General features: G+C 40.7%; 1 protein-coding gene across 1 annotated transcript in view; it reads left to right on the top strand.

The window, feature by feature from the left end:
- VGLL4 (vestigial like family member 4) overlaps positions 1 to 13956 on the top strand; it is a 74252-nt gene that overhangs the window by 15862 nt on the left and 44434 nt on the right. The gene's annotated exons all lie outside the window — the stretch shown is intronic.

Raw genomic sequence — 13956 nt, 5'->3', positions numbered from 1 at the left:
TATTATAAAATATATTATATAATATATTATATAATATATTATATAATATATATGTGATATATATTACATATATATAATGTATGCTACATTTGTACCTACTCAAATTACTCTTTTATTCCAAAATGATGAACTCCAATTTCAGAAGTATGTTTGGATAATTACATCAGCACATATAGTAGTCCTTAACAGAATTATCAATCAATAATATATTGATATGTTGAATGAAATAGGTGCACAGCTTATTAAGAATGTCATTTGTCAATGTTTGAGTATGAAGGAAAATAATGGGCTTTGCACTGTTGTCTTCTGTGGAAAGGAAGAATTTAGAAAAAAAAAATTAAAAATTAAAAAAAAAATAAAAATTAGATTTATGTTCATTGCATTTTTAGAAATTGTAGTTCCTGATCTCAGTGGAAGGCTCAGAGCTGTGTGACCAGTGCTGCTGATGAGCCCCAGCGTGTTCCTGGCAGGAGCTGCTCCCTGAACAGTGGCTCAGCTTCTCATGACTCCCAACAGATGTTTTGCCTTTAAAGGTCACTTAAACTTTCTGTCCAGGCTGGCTCCTCGCTGCCCAGAGCGTGCCAGCAGAGTTCAGAGCTGGAATGGGGGCTGACATCAGCAATGAAATGTCATGGATTTCTTGTTCACTTTGTAGTTACCCAACCAAACCCCAGCAGCTGGCAGAGCATGGTTCAAAATGCCCTTTCCATGGTAAAACAGGGATTCTGTGAGCACCTGGGATGTGGTTCAAAATGCCCTTTCCATGGTAAAACAGGGATTCTGTGAGCACCTGGGATGTGGTGGGTTTCTCAATGGCTTAAGACAATTTCTGGAGTTCTAAGGGCTTGATTTTTGCAAGGCTTCAAGATGAAATTTATCCATTTATAGGTGGAGCAGAGGCAACCTGGCAAACCCACATGACAATGCAGAACCATGCTGTAATAAAATCCTGAATGTTGTTATATCTGCCTGCACTCTGATGTGTTCTCTCTGGACTCTTTTTTATGTCACCTGTTGAGATTTGTGTTTGTCTGATCAGCTGGCATCTATCCTGAATTTATTTCTCTTTTTCCTCCTCAGAAATAGGGCCAGTGGCATTATGAGCCGTTCCACTGACCCTGATGCAATCCTATTAATGCTACTTTCTGCTCTGCCATACTCAAATATTAATTAGGAATGGGAGGGAGGCTGACAATGAAATGTCATTGAAAATGCCAATGAAAAATGTAGATTTTTACTGCTGCTTGTGGCTGTTCCCTCCTGGCCAGCACTGCTCTGTTCCAGCCTATGCCCCACAGTTTCAGTCACTGATAACAGCAGGTTCTGGTAGCACTCCAGCAATTTCAATTCAGGTCTGTAAAGTACTAAAGAAAGGGTTTTGTGGAAGAACTTTAATTTATTTCTCAGATTGGATTCTGTCCTGGGTTTAGCTGGGACAGAGTTTTTTTCCTTCTGACATGACAGGTTCCAAATATATTTTTACAAACTCCTTCTTTCCCTTTCCTCTTTGGATTCCTGTTCTTCATGAAGTTGGATAGGGATCATAATTTTCCCTTTTAATTGGTTTAAATTGCATGTTCATTGAAGCAAGGGGAAAATATTTATGCAAATTTTCATATTTATGAAAATATTTATTCTACCTTATGACTTCTTTTGATTATTAAAACATAGAGAAGAGAAATAATTTCTCTGGTGCCTGATACAGAATAACTGATTTTTTTTTTGAGAAATAGAAGCTATAAATGAAGATTTTAGGTTTTTAAGGTCTCTTTCAATTTACTCTCTGTGTTCTCTGAGGTCTTGTTTTTAATTTTCCTTCTACCTGCCATTATGAAGGCAGTGGTGCAGATTGGAGGTTGCAAATGGGCGTGCAACTTATTGCTGGAATTAAATTCCGTGGGCCAGCTATTTAATTAAATGTTCCATGTGAATTGGTGTCCTGGAATTTGTATGGCTGTAAGGAAATCCATATAATGCAGTTTGTCAAGTAACTGAAATTATTCTGATTGCACAGAAATTAATCGTTATTAGCGTAATGAAGTTTAAAATATTTAATGCTTTTAAGTAATAGTTAATTTATTTTTTTTAAATTAGATTTTCTTTTGCATTTGGTTGAAATAGCAAGGAAAAATTGGAAGGTGCTTTTGTTGCAGTTGGAGGTTGGTGTCATCAGCTTTAGCTGAAATGTAACTCTGCAATTTGATAGCTGATCTTCTGAGGGTGAAGAATTCTAACAGAGCATGGTGAAAATGGGGGTGAAGGGAGGACAAGGCTGTCCTGTGCTAGAACATTCTTAGCACAATTTCATTGCCATGGTGTGAAATGCTGGTTTAGCCCATAATTCATAGGAGTTTAGATATATAAATATTTTATAAGGTTTAATATCCAGGTGCTTCTGAAGTAAATGTATGAGAAGGAAGCTGGAAAAGCACAGGGAATTCTATAGGGAATTAAGCTGGAGGCTGGGGAGAAAGGAATGGACAACTTAAAAGTTCTTTTAAGAGCTGCAACATCATTCCTTGAAGTCTGCTACAATCATATTTTAGCCCAGAACTGTTTTTGCAGGCTGTGGGATTTGGTTTTATCACTGTACTGAGAAGGAGGGGCTGCACCTGGTGTGATTTAAATCAGCAACAACAGTTTGTGCCCTGTGACATCGGGGATAAAATAATAATATGAGGGATGAAATAACAGCATGACAAATGCTGGTGTCACCAATACATCCCCTCCCAGCTTGTTCCCGGTTTTAGGCTGTGTATTATCAATTTTACTTGGAGACCAATACAGGAAACCAACTTTGGGAAGCTGTCATGACACAGCAGCGTCAGTTTAGTGAGTTCACTGATCTGATCAACACACACTGCCTCAGTATAAACCATTGTAACTGATTCCAATCTTCAGAGCTTTTCCTGCAGTTCAGTCACACCAGACCAGGATATTAATTAATACAGGATAATATTAATCTTTATTAATATTAGAGGTGGTGTGTGAAAATGAGAACTCCGTGTTCCTGTTGGGGTTTGTGTGGCGGTCGCTCTGCCATCTGTGCAGTCCTAAACAGCATCGCTCAACTCTGGCATCCAAAGGTGCAGGATTGATTTTCAACCTTTCTTATGCAACACAGCAAAACCACCTGTAGCCCTTCTTTACAGTGTTTTTTATCTGTGAAACTCAGCGAGCTGCTGGGTATTTGATAACCTCTGGCAGCGCTCGGATATCGCCCCCCATGCCGATTCCTAATTGGTTTCTTTGGGATTGTCTCCACTGCACGGACATTCCTGACATAAATTCAATCTTCCAGCAAGCAAAGGAAAGCTGAGTGGAGCAGGCTTTAAGCTGAGCTGTCTGGGAGTATAAAACAGCTTAAATTAGCTCAACAGAAACGGTGTTGTTGAAATATTCTGTGGTGTGATGGTTGTCTCTGGAGTTGGTCTGGCTGGGGAGAGGCTTCAGCACGTTTTCCCAACACTTCTGAGGCTGACAGAGCTCTGAGGGTTCAGTGCTGGAGAAGCTGAGGAGGAAGTGGGGTCTAAAAATCAATGTTAGTGCCTGTCAGTAAATGAGAATGATCTGAGAACAGCGCCTGCACTGGGGGCCGGGTTGAACTTTAAAAATCCATGTTCCACATGTACATAGAGGGGAAAAAAAAGGAGGAATGTTGAGGTGGGATATGTCTCACCAGAGGTGGATTTTCTTGGTGGCATAAAATTCCATAAAAAGAAGAATTCAGGCAGAAGCTTTGCCAGGGGTGGTGTGTGAGTGTTGTTACACGCTGGCTGATGTCTCGCTTTGTGCTGTCAGTGACACGGATTCACCGGGGGTGACTCTGCTGCACCACGGCAAAATACGCAAAAATAGGAACTTGCTGGCTTTGGAGCTTTATTTGTTTGAGAAAATCAACAGGTTTATGATCTTTTGGTGCTGCCTGTGGAAGTGGTGTGTGCACAGGGAGAATCTGTTGGGATATCTGATCTAAGTGAGGCTGAGTTTCCCTTTGTAGCTGCATCCTGCTGCTGATAACTCTGAGAGGTGAACTTTGATCTTGGGATCATCTGCACTGCAGATTTTTTACTGAGGCTGCTGCCTTGCCAGGCCTCATTCCCATGGACAGTAATTAATTCTAATTATTATGAGGTTCGGGGATGCGGAGCCCTCATTCTGCTATGAGGATAGTCTATAATATTATATAATTATAGTAATATTATAGTCTATAATAGTCTATTTGATCAGGGGAACCATGTGAGGACGTTTTCCTGAGACCCAAGTCAGGCTGGGGGGGATTTTTAGCTGAAGTTAAGAAGCAGATTGTGCTCACTGAGATGTGTGAAGGGTGACAAGAATCCAGGAATGTCCAAAATATGCAACTCGATCAGCTTTTCCCTGCTGGGCTTGCAGATCAGGATGTCCAGCAGGAATTGGCTGCTCATCTCCCAAGCAGAGGGTAAACACTTCTCTTCCTTGTGAGCTCCAGCCTTCCTCGTGGTGCCTGGAAGGAGCTGAATTTCCATCCCCCATGGATAAAGGTAAAGAGGGGAGTTTAGCAGAGTCTGGAAAAGGAGGTGGGTGTTCCACCAGGGTTCCTTTAATAAAGCTTCTCCCCTGGCTGGTGGCTTTTCAAACCCACTGTCAGTGCATCAACAGGTCAGACAGGTTCTGCCTGAAAGGAATAGCCAGCCCAAGAGTTGTTTTATTTGTAATTATGAGAGTGGATGAAAGCAAGGCGTGGTCCCTGCAGAGTCAGGATCTGACTGGCTTCTGTGCCTCCAGGGAAATCTCATCTTCCTGCATTTCTCCAGCTGCCACAGCTCTGGAGACTGGCCTCAGGTGAAAACCCAATGTGTTTGCAGGGCTCCTTGAAGATAGACATTCTGTGCACATAATATTTCCAATCTATTGTCTGTATTCAGTGTTAGAAAATTCACCTTTTAAAGTAAAAATTTGGATCACGTGGCTTTGGTTTAGGTGCATTCTTCTCTTTATATATAATAAAATATATCATTGTTTCTTCCATCGTGTTATGGGTGTCTAAGTGTCTGATTTCAGAGGCAGCTCAAGATAGTGAATTTGTTCTGAGACAGATCTCTGCATGGCTGAGTGCATTAAATGAATGGGACATCAAAGGGGAAATGTATTTTGAGTCTTTATCCATCTACTCTTTTTAAAAGTTGTTGTGCTCTGCCCAGCCCAAACGTTTTGGCACTTCACCATCAGCCTTCAGTTCAGTTCAAAACTTTTCACTAATTTCCAGTTGTGGATTCACTTTGAGGCCTAATTTCCATGATTTTATTTTTTATATTGTTTAGATTTAAAAGCTGAAAAAAAAATAAAATTGTGTGCAATATCTTGGGTTGCCTGCAGGAGAAAAGGGCCTTTAAAAAAAAGCATCAGCATTGCAAAACTTTGCAATATTATGGAATTGCAACATAAAGAACTGGGAGAATAAAAGGAGCAATACTCTTTAAATCTTTCTGTATTTTAAAAATAATATATTACAATATTTTTCCTGAAAACCTATTCCTAAGACATGTAATGGTAAAGACTAGAGTGTCTCCAGCTCAGGATTTTGAGCTTTTGGTTAAATTTAATTTATTAATAAACTATTAATAAACTAGAATGCATTATATAAAAATCTATTAATTACATTAAATTATTGTGACTTTAATTCATATAATTTTATATGAATTATAATTTATTGAATTAAATGTTTTGTGTCCTTTTTGCTGCTGATCCTTTTCAAACAGAAGCACAGCAGCTCAGCAGGGAGTGCTGGCTCACCAGAGTGCGAATTTTGGAGCTCCTGGACCAGTTACCCAGGGCTGCTCACACACCTGGCAGCCAGTCCTGCTCCAGCCCCATTAGCAAGGCTGACAGAAACTCAGTATGAAGGTTGTAAAGTGGGAGCTTTTGATTTTGAGGCTGCTGTGCCCTGCTTTGATGCCTGGCTGAGGTGCTTGTTGGTGCACGCCGTGTCTCCCTGCCTCTTCCTTTATCACCCTTCCAGCAAACCAGCGCCTCGCGCCAGGGATGTGACTCCTCGTTTATTTGTCCTGGCCCAGCCCGAGCAATCATTTTCATATGACAGTTCAATTCCTCCAACTTCTGCAAGCAACATGCCCAGAATTTTTGACAATAATCTGATTTATGTAATTAGTCCAGCTCACCACCTACAGCTGATTTTTTTTTAAATTTTATTTTGTTCTTCTTGCTTAGGAGCTGGGATTTATTTATAGGGGAATTTTATCTCAGTGGGGAGCTGCCGGACTTCTTCCTCTTTAGCCACCAGTCCTGTCACAAAATAATGCCTTTTTTACCCTTTCCTCTGGAAGGAGGTGGATGTGAACTTCAGTATAGCCAGGACATCTGTTTTTCCAGCTTTTGGGAAAAGAAGATGGAATTTCACTGGGTTAGAGAAGCAAACACTGAGTTCATGGATCTGAGAGCACCTGCAGCTCAAGAGAAAGGAAATAAAAGGTCAAGAGGAAAAGAACCAAGACAGGGAGAGTGATCTGTTGCTTCATTTTTGGGATTTCAGCTTCCCATGACTGAGTATCTTTTGGTGCTGTGTGTGGCTGGTCCAGAGGGAATTTTGAAGCCTGGAAACAGGGAATTTTGAAGCCTGGAAACAGGGAATTTTGAAGCCTGGCTCATGAAGAATTAATCTTTGGTTGGGAAATTGTGGTGAGACAGGATGGGTAAGGTGGGAGTGATGGGAAGAGAGGGATGGGTTTAGGGTGGCAGGGGAACACAGCTTGAGGAGGGTGCTGAGATTGTTGGAAGGAGAGAGAGAGTGAAAGGGGATTCTAAGGTGGAAAAGATTTTAAAAGTCTGAGGAAATTCTGGGGATGTTGTGGAATATTTGTCACGTTTGGGAAACGCTGAATTTCAGGAAGTGAAGGGGGTGGTGGATGGGAGCCTTGGGGGAAAAAAACCTGAAAAAACTTGAAACTGAAAAAAATAAAAATGTACCCACAAATCTGCACAGCCAAGGCTTTTTTTTTTTTTTTTTTTTTTTTTTTTGTGGTTAAAATTTGGTAGCTGTGATCCTTTCCTCTCCGCCTCTGGGTTAAAAACAAGCAAGTGCTAAAGCATGGCAAAGCTCAGGTTGTGGTCACTGCAAATTCCTGCAGCACCTGGGATTCCTCTTGGCCTCAAGAACAACCTGTGGCACGGGCAGTGCTCACCAGAGGGAGATTTTGATGACTTTTTGGTAAATTGAAAACCAAAAATTTGGTTTAAAGAACGGTTTCTGCTTTCAATGGTGGTGAGTGACGGCTGTGTGATCCCTAAGAAAACCAGGGCAGTGCTGGCAGAGGGAAAGTGATGGGAAATGTAAATATAGACTTTACTGGTTTGTCAGAAAGCTGGAAGTTACTAACAAATAAATGTCTTTTTTATTCCAAAACACGAAGAAAACCCTTCTTTTTTGCATTTCTTTTTGGAGTAAAAATAGCAAGAGCACAATAAAAAAAAGCTAGCGTTGATTCCACTGAAAAATAGTTTTGGTGGGGAATTTTCAGCATTCCCTAGGTTTCATTTTTGGAAGGAGAAGATGCTTTGTGTACCTGTGGAATTGGAACAGGGCTTGGAGTTTTGGCTTGGAACAGGGAGCAGTTTTGTGACTATTTTTGTGAGGTTTTTCCTTATTATCTCTCTGTTTCTGAGACCTGAATTTGTAATTCTGGACAGCAAGGGAATTCTCTGCAGGATTTAGTGGGATTAGGACAATTTCTAACATTCCACTTGTGTCCTACAGAACCCTACACAAATAATAATTTATAATAATATTTTATAATATTTATATTAATAATTTATATGTGAATAAATAATATATAATATTATATATTTATAGGATAAAACATGCTCTTCTTGTATTAATACTTTAAATAATGCAAAGGGGTTGTTCTTTTTCTTGTTTTCTTTGTTCTTTTTAATTCTGTTAATCTAAAGGACACCCCTCAGCATCCTGGGCAAAGGATTTTTGAGTAGCTGGATTTTTGTGAGCACAACATTTTGGGATAAGTGAGAGCATTTTTAAGGATTGTTTTGTTTTTGTTTGTTGTTGTGGCTTTATTTTGTTTTCTTTTTTGGTGTGGTAAAAAATATTATTAAGGACAAATACTTTTGAAATAATTGAGAACAAGACCCTCAATTAGAAAAGAATAGCCTTAGAGCTTGAATGAAATTTCATTTTGATTTAATGGAGAAGGTTGCAAGTTATATAATGGGGTTTTGCAATGCTCCTTATTAATATTTTAATCTTAAAATTCTGGGTGAGTAATTGCTGTCATGTGTAGAAGCTAAAATGATTCCATTTCGTAAGAAAAGTTGTGATTGATTTTAGGGCATGGGACAGCATTGGGAATCCTGGTTTTATCTCATTTATAAGGTGATTATAATTATTGCACTATTCAGTCTTTGTGCAAGCAAAGTCAGCTCCACGTATTTACATATGTTGATATCTAAGCTCAATTAGGCCCTGTATATTTATATATATATTTATATATAAAAAGTGTATTTTATGTCTTGCCAAGCGAGCTATAAGGGGAAATGTTTTCAAAGACTTTAGCAATCTTAGAGTTCTCTGCTTTATTTCTAAACCCTGTAATTAGTGGCTTCTGGAAACTGGATTTGCTTCTTCCCAAAGCTCAGGGATACGCACAGTAATTTTGAAATCTAACCTCTAAACACGGTCTGGCTCCTAATTTTCCTAAGCTAAAAGTAGTTTAGGTGCCTGAGCATCAAGCTGACTTAAAATTGGCTTTTTTTTCTTTAGTAATCTCTCATTTTTTTAATTATCTTTGGTTTGGTTTTTTTTTATCCTCTTGTTTCTCATATTAGAAGAATATAAGGTAATTTTTTTGCCCTGCTCACACAGTGTCAGGGCATGGCAACGTTTGCATCTGGAGGCTCTGGTGGTGTTTGAGACTTTGTTGTTCAAGTTGAATTATGTTTGTGATTATCATCAACCCTTCAGAAATTTAAATTAGTATTCAAATAACAGGAAAGATTATCAAGTTTTTAATTAGCACATAACAATTTTTTTCCACCCAGATAAACTAGATTTATCTGTTGTGTGCTCTAGCTGTGTTTTTGAAGTGTTCTCAACCCAGCCTAAGAAAACAAAAAGGGAAAAAAAACAGCAAATTGAGAGCTGCAAGATACCAGTGAGAAATGGAAAATATTCTTGATAAACCAGAGGCCTCATCCAGCACCTCTGGGCCTATTTTATATATCCACCCAGAAATAAATGTGGTTTTTGCCAAAAAAAAACCCAACAAACCCAACAAGGGAAGCTCTGTCTGTGCCCTGCCTTGGATTCTGCCTTTCCTGGCCCAAATTCCCACCTAAAAAAGACTGTGGAAGGACAGTGGGTGTGTTTAATTTGGAGTGGGAGACAAAAGATTCTTGCTGATGAGGGCAGGCTTTAATTAACCCAAAGCTTTTTGAGCTGATAAATACCTCGGAATTTTCTGAGCTGGTATGAAATAGCTGGTCCTAAATCGCTCCATATTTACAAACAAATGATCTGAAATTTTTATTTACCATTGCAGTGAGATGCTGTTTAAAATATGTATGTCTTTAAAGAAATGAGTAGTACAGAATAAGAACTGAAGTATGGAATAAGAACTGCAGTACAATAAGGCATATTTAAATAATAATAATAATATAAATTTAAAAAAATCCATCTGCCAGTCCAGACAAGCCATTACCATTTATTCCTGGGCCCTACAGGTGGTTGCAGCTCTAGGCATTCTTAGGCATCATCACTGTATTTTTGGTTTTCCTGGCATTTTATTCAGTGGGGATTCCTATGGGAATCCCAGCACTTTGGGACACTCACACACTCAGATTTCCTCACTGGATCACGCCGTGTTTGGGTTTTTTAAGCAGCATTCCCTAAGTTTAGGTTATGTTAAGAATGATAGAATACACAAATTATTTTGTTACAAGTCGATATTGGGTGTAAGCTTCCTGTTTCAGCCTTGAGAAGCTCCAGTGGTAATTAGAAAAGCATCTTTTGTGTTCTATAATACCTAGCACGTTGTTGGAACCTTTAACTAGGGGACAGGTAAAAGAGGAGGGCACAAGCTTGAGCTCAGAGTTGCTCTGCCTGATGGGGCTTTCTTTAATTATTGATTTATTTTAAGGAAGCAGGTAGTTTGGTGTGATTAAAATCTATTTGCAATGCAACTTTGTGATTAAGAAAATAAAAATAGTGGAAGAATGCATGTAGGAATAATGTGTGTTTTGATATCTTCTGTTCACTGGTGCAGTTGTGAGCGCTTAATGCTTTGTAAGAAGTGTGTAAAGTCATTTTTTGTGATACCTGACTCACCGAGGGAAGAGTTGTGGATCTCACAGCTGTGAGATTGCTGCTTGCAAGAACTTGAAATGTCATTTTCCTTGTCATGCATTTCTGGGCTTGCTGCATGTCCAGTCCATTAACTGCATTTCCTCATCACACCTGAATGCATTTCAAAGCAAACACCCCATCCTGCTTCAAGGAGAATTTTTGTTTTGCCTCTTTCCTGTGCAATGAATTCTAACAGAAATACAAGAACAGGGATGTCGAGAACAACTTTCCCCACACACTGCAGTGGAGTGTGTTGAAAAAGAAAAGCCTTTTCCTTCAGGCACATCGCCACCTAGCAACCCTTAACTCGAATTTGCTCTTTTTTTAGGGAAAGGAAAAAGGTAAAACCTGTTTTTAAATGTTCTTGCTTTATTCCTCCACCTCCTCCTCAGTGTGCATTGAGGTTTCAGGAGGTGCCTGTCTGACCTGAGGAGCTGCAGCTGATAATTATCTACTCAAAAATGGAATTATGCTGAGCAGCACTGTGTGGCCACGTAGACATATCAGAGTGTGTCTCACCTCTATAAAGACTATTTTTTCTCTCAGTTGCAGAACTGGTCACTGTTTCAATAGTTGCTCTCTGCTGATAATCTCCATGGGTGGAATTTCAGCTCTCTCCCATCTGTGGGGTTGATTCTTGCCCATTTTCCCCCTGGAAGATGCTGTGGAGTGCAGGCACCAAAGACATTTCATTTTCTCAGGCTCTTCAGCACTGCCTGAGGCAGCAGCAGGTGTGAGAGGGTGGAGAAGGGCAGAGAAAAGAAAGAAAAAAGCAGCTCCCTGTGTGTTTGTAATGCTCTAAAGTGCATGTTCAAATTCTCTGAAACCTGTATATAAACTCTCACTGTCAAATCTGATATATCACCAACTCGATCTATTAATTTTTTTTTCCCTACAAAAATCCAGGTGAACAAATAATACGCAGTAGTAAGGAATTCTTTTTATATTAAGCCCTGTTATTGACAGTGGTGATTTACCTGCTCTTTTTGCTTTCCTTGCTTTGTTTTTTGTGCCTGAGGGGGTAAGAGATTGCTGCGTGCAGACTGAATTTGCTTTCTGTGTTGAAGTGAAGCAGATCCCTGGGAGGCCGGAGCCTCTCCCCTGCTCTGTGGGATAACTGGAATAAAATGCCATGGAAATCCCAGTGGAGCCCGTGGCTGTCCCGGTACCTCTAGAGGCTGCTGTTGTGTTAAAGTTCAGGGCTGGGATTCTCTGCCAGGAGCAGGGAGTGTGCAATCCTAGAGGAAATACTCCAGACAATGAGAGGCAGAGGTACCTCAGCACGGGGCTGTGTTTGCAGCTACCAGGATGTAGAAGGAACTGATGAAAAATTGCCTTTTCCCCCCACTGATTCACTGATTATTGGTTTCAGTTCAGTGGAGGATGTCTCAGATGAGCAGCAGTCTGAATTGAGAATTTGGAACCAAGTTCTTTACAGTGACCCTGTCAGTATTTGAGGTTGATGTCTTCTGGACAAGGATTTGTTGAGATGATAAAATTTTCTTTCAAAGAAAGTTTTCCTAAGAATGGATTTTGGGTTTAAAATGCAATATAAAAAATACATTTTCATTGATAATTCCTCCCCACCCTTTCACTGGGCATTGCTTTGTTTTCAGCATAGATATTTTAATTTAGGAGTTCAAGAAGCTCTTGGTGTTTGGTACAGTTTATTATTATTTATTGTGAAGCATGTTCATTATGCAACATTTGACAAGTCCAATGAGAGTTTGTACTGAAATGCTGAAAGCCATTCACCTAACAGGGATCGTTACTGCCTAAAAACCTGTACACCAGTGACTACTGCTCTAATAAAGAATTAACTTCTCTATTAGTGTCTGGACAGCACTCCTGAGTAGTCAGTGGTTTGTGGACAACACCCAACCACGCTTTTCCAAACTGCTTGAAGAAATATGAAACTTTGAATATAGAGAATTCAGATTGGATTTGGGATTGTAATGCCCATGTGCACCCTTTTCTTGTAGAGCACCACTGTAAAGGAGTTTAAATAGTGTTTTCTTCCTCATCATCTGCACCTCCCACAAAAATTTTAGTATTTTGAAGTGAAAAAATGGAATACTTCTTGTCCTTCCCAAGCACCCAACAAATGTGTTGCATTCATGTGAATTCAGGGATGCTCTCTATGTTAAAAACTGCACATATCAGAACATTGTCCCTAAAACTGGTGAGGGACTTGCATTTCATGCTGAGGAAACATGCCTTTCTTTTTTTGATGTTGTAGGTGTGGATTTTTATTGTTGTTTATGTCTTAGATTGCTCAGATTTGTTGATGTCTTTATTAGACAGCTGTTTTAATTTGATGGTTTGGTGTAGAATATTTCTGAGTGTGCACAATATGCACAACTTCTTTTGCCCCACTTAAAAATCACAATACACTACTCTTTATTAAAGATATCTCTCTTTCTAGAAAATATCATGGCCTGCTTTAGTCTGTGTGCTTGCAACTTGTGCAAAACAACTGTAACTTTATTAGATACTATTCAAGAAACGTGCTGTTACCTCAGCATCCTGTATCTGAAGTGGGGAGAAACCTTTTTTATATTCTAGGCAATGTTCCTTAGACTATTCTGTTGGCACCAGCAGTTAATTTGAACTATCCATTCTTATTGAAATACCCAGAGCGTTCAAGTAAGTCTCAAAATGCCATTACAGTGTCGCTGTGGGAGTTGCCTCTGTCATGTCATCCCTTCCCTTTCTCTAGCAGAAGGGAGAAGTTCTCAGGGTGGAAATTAAAGCGTTTTACTGGTTCTGCCCTTGTGTGTACCATGAAGATTCCCTACCCCAGACGGGCAGGGAAGAGCTCTGCTCCAAGCTGAAGAGGGCAGAGGGAAAAACAGGATTCCATCAGCTTTTTTAATTTCTCTTTTCGGATCAGCCCGAGACTTCAGGTGCAGCACCAGTTTCCATCATCTCTGCCATCCCAGCCCGAGCTTTGGCAGCTGCTAAAGAGCCAGAGCCCGGAATGTTTAACCACTAATAGCCCTTAAAAAATCCGAACTGGCTGTGCCCTGATGGAATTGCAGAAATGTATGCGATGCCTCTTTATATGCAGAGAGAGAAACCTTTTAAAACTATTTATATATAAACTATATACACAGGGAAATGGCCACTGCCTCACGCCTTTTATTTTAATTGTCTCTCTCATTCCTGTGATTCCATTCACCATTCCTGTCATGCCATGCCGCGCTTCCATGGCTGCTGTTGCTGTAGAACCGCATTATTCCTCGCTGTAAGGCGCTGAGGCCGTGCTGGGGAGCGAAGAGAGGCAGAATGAGTTTTTAGCAGCGGGGCCAGCCGCCGCCCCCCGAGCCGCCGTGCTGCCGCCCGTGCCCGCAGGAGGCCCCTCAGCGCCGCTTCCTCCCCGAGCCGCCGCCGCCTCCTCCTCCTCCTCCTCCTCCTCCTCCCGCCGCTGTTTCCTGTGCGAGCGGCTCTGACGCGGCCATACCCTCCCTCCTTCCCTCCTCCCTGCTCCTCCCCGGCCGCCGCCCCCCGCTCCGTGCCGGGCCGCTGAGGAGCACAAAGCGGCGCCGGCCGGCAGCGCCTGCGCGGGGCGGGCCGGGCGCTGAGGGCGGCGGGCTCGGGGC

Source organism: Pseudopodoces humilis, chromosome 13 (genome assembly GCF_049639895.1).
Source record: "Pseudopodoces humilis isolate 2021_Gansu_Grassland_sample_001 chromosome 13, ASM4963989v1, whole genome shotgun sequence".
NCBI classification, from domain to species: domain Eukaryota; kingdom Metazoa; phylum Chordata; class Aves; order Passeriformes; family Paridae; genus Pseudopodoces; species Pseudopodoces humilis.
Note: the sequence above shows the minus strand (reverse complement) of the source record. Positions and strands in the feature narration are given on the sequence as shown.